We start from the raw sequence: 2,500 nt of genomic DNA, 5'->3' as shown, positions 1-2,500 counted from the left end.
AGTAGTAGTAGTAGTAGTAGTAGTAGTAGTAGTAGTAGCAGTAGTCGTAGTAGTAGTCGTAGTTGTAGTAGTAGTAGTAGTAGTAGTAGTAGTAGTAGTAGTAGTAGTAGTAGGGCAAGCATAAGGAACAAATAGATAGTTGCATGTCGGATGCGATCATACCAGCAATAAAGCACCGGATCCCATCAGAACTCCGAAGTTAAGCGTGCTTGGGCGAGAGTAGTACTAGGATGGGTGACCTCCTAGGAAGTCCTCGTGTTGCATTCCCCTTTTTAAATATATTTTTGCGCCACGTGACAAGGATGACGCGGGACCGTGATCTATATGACCTCGTTTTCTTATTTTTGACGTTTACTAGTTTTCTTATTTTTGACGTTTATGATATGTTTTAGCTTGCCCCTCCCGTGTCCATTGCCATATTTGCCTCGACAACGGAGACGAGTTTAACACAAGAATTTCACCGCTCCCTCTCTACCCCGACAACACGAGCACCGCCACGACCTCTGTGACTTTTCCCACCGCGCTTGACACCCAACGACTAGTAGTAGTAGTAGTAGTAGTAGTAGTAGTAGTAGTTTTCTTATTTTTGACGTTTGTGATATGTTTTAGCTTGCCCCTCCCGTGTCCATTGCCATATTTGCCTCGACAACGGAGACGAGTTTAACACAAGAATTTCACCGCTCCCTCTCTACCCCGACAACACGAGCACCGCCACGACCTGTGTGACTTTTCCCACCGCGCTTGACACCCAACGACTAGTAGTAGTAGTAGTAGTAGTAGTAGTAGTAGTAGTAGTAGTAGTAGTAGTAGTAGTAGTAGTAGTAGTAGTAGTAGTACTAGTAGTACTAGTAGTAGTAGTAGTAGTAGTAGTTTTCTTATTTTTGACGTTTGTGATATGTTTTAGCTTGCCCCTCCCGTGTCCATTGCCACATTTTCCTCGACAATGGAGGCGAGTTTAACACAAGAATTTCACCGCTCCCTCTCTACCCCGACAACACGAGCACCGCCACGACCTCTGTGACTTTTCCCACCGCGCTTGACACCCAACGACTAGTAGTAGTAGTAGTAGTAGTAGTAGTAGTAGTAGTAGTAGTAGTAGTAGTAGTAGTAGTAGTAGTAGTAGTAGTAGTAGTAGTAGTAGTAGCAGTAGCAGTAGCAGTAGCAGTAGCAGTAGCAGTAGTAGTAGCAGTAGCAGTAGCAGTAGCAGTAGCAGTAGCAGTAGTAGTAGAAGTAGTAGTAGAAGTAGTAGCAGTAGTAGCAGGAGTAGCAGGAGTAGTAAGAGTAGAAGGAGTAGCAGCAGTAGCAGCAGTAGCAGCAGTAGGAGCAGTAGTAGCAGTAGTAGCAGTAGTAGCAGTAGTAGTAGTAGTAGTAGTAGTAGTAGTAGTAGTAGTAGTAGTAGTAGGAGTAGTAGTAGTAGTAGTAGTAGCAGTAGTAGCAGTAGTAGCAGTAGCAGTAGTAGCAGTAGTAACAGCAGCAGTAGTAGCAGTAGTAGCAGCAGCAGCAGTTGCAGCAGCAGTAGGAGCAGGAGGAGCAGCAGCAGGAGCAGCAGTAGGAGCAGCAGCAGGAGCAGCAGTAGCAGCAGTAGCAGTAGCAGTAGCAGCAGGAGCAGCAGCAGTAGGAGCAGCAGCAGGAGCAGAAGCAGTAGCAGCAGCAGTAGCAGCAGCACCAGCAGCAGCAGGAGCAGCAGCAGGAGTAGTAGTAGTAGTAGTAGTAGTAGTAGTAGTAGGGGCAAGCATAAGGAACAAATAGATAGTTGCATGTCGGATGCGATCATACTAGCACTAAAGCATCGGATCCCATGAGAACTCCGAAGTTAAGTGTGCTTGGGCGAGAGTAGTACTAGGATGGGTGACCTCCTGGGAAGTCCTCGTGTTGCATTCCCCTTTTTAAATATATTTTTGCGCCACGTGACAAGGATGACGCGGGACCGTGATCTATATGACCTCGTTTTCTTATTTTTGACGTTTACTAGTTTCTTATTTTTGACGTTTGTGATATGTTTTAGCTTGCCCCTCCCGTGTCCATTGCCACATTTGCCTCGACAACGGAGACGAGTTTAACACAAGAATTTCACCTTCCCTCTCTACCCCGACAACACGAGCACCGTCACGACCGCTGTGACTTTTCCCACCGCGCTTGACACCCAACGACTAGTAGTAGTAGTAGTAGTAGTACTAGTAGTAGTAGTAGTAGTAGTAGTAGTACGGGCAAGCATAAGTAACAAATAGATAGTTGCATGTTGGATGCGATCATACCAGCACTAAAGCACCGGATCCCATCAGAACTCTGAAGTTAAGCATGCTTGGGCAAGAGTAGTACTAGGATGGGTGACCTCTTGGGAAGTCCTCGTGTTGCATTCCCCTTTTTAAATATATTTTTGCGCCACGTGACAAGGATGACGCGGGACCGTGATCTATATGACCTTGTTTTCTTATTTTTGACGTCTACTAGTTTTCTTATTTTTGACGTTTGTGATATGTTTTAGCTTGCCCCTCCCGTG

At 45.7% G+C, this 2,500-nt stretch overlaps 3 non-coding genes across 3 annotated transcripts; all 3 read left to right on the top strand.

Annotated features, from left to right (window-relative positions):
* Positions 1 to 148: 148 nt before the first annotated feature.
* On the top strand, positions 149 to 267 carry LOC123451305. The gene has a single exon (XR_006632189.1). It is a non-coding gene; the product is annotated as a 5S ribosomal RNA (ribosomal RNA).
* A 1,495-nt stretch (positions 268 to 1,762) lies between these two features.
* Positions 1,763 to 1,881, top strand: LOC123451343. The gene has a single exon (XR_006632226.1). It is a non-coding gene; the product is annotated as a 5S ribosomal RNA (ribosomal RNA).
* A 360-nt stretch (positions 1,882 to 2,241) lies between these two features.
* On the top strand, positions 2,242 to 2,360 carry LOC123451356. The gene has a single exon (XR_006632239.1). It is a non-coding gene; the product is annotated as a 5S ribosomal RNA (ribosomal RNA).
* Positions 2,361 to 2,500: the final 140 nt, after the last annotated feature.

The sequence above is a fragment of the Hordeum vulgare genome, chromosome 4H (assembly GCF_904849725.1).
Source record: "Hordeum vulgare subsp. vulgare chromosome 4H, MorexV3_pseudomolecules_assembly, whole genome shotgun sequence".
NCBI lineage: Eukaryota > Viridiplantae > Streptophyta > Magnoliopsida > Poales > Poaceae > Hordeum > Hordeum vulgare.
Note: the sequence above shows the minus strand (reverse complement) of the source record. Positions and strands in the feature narration are given on the sequence as shown.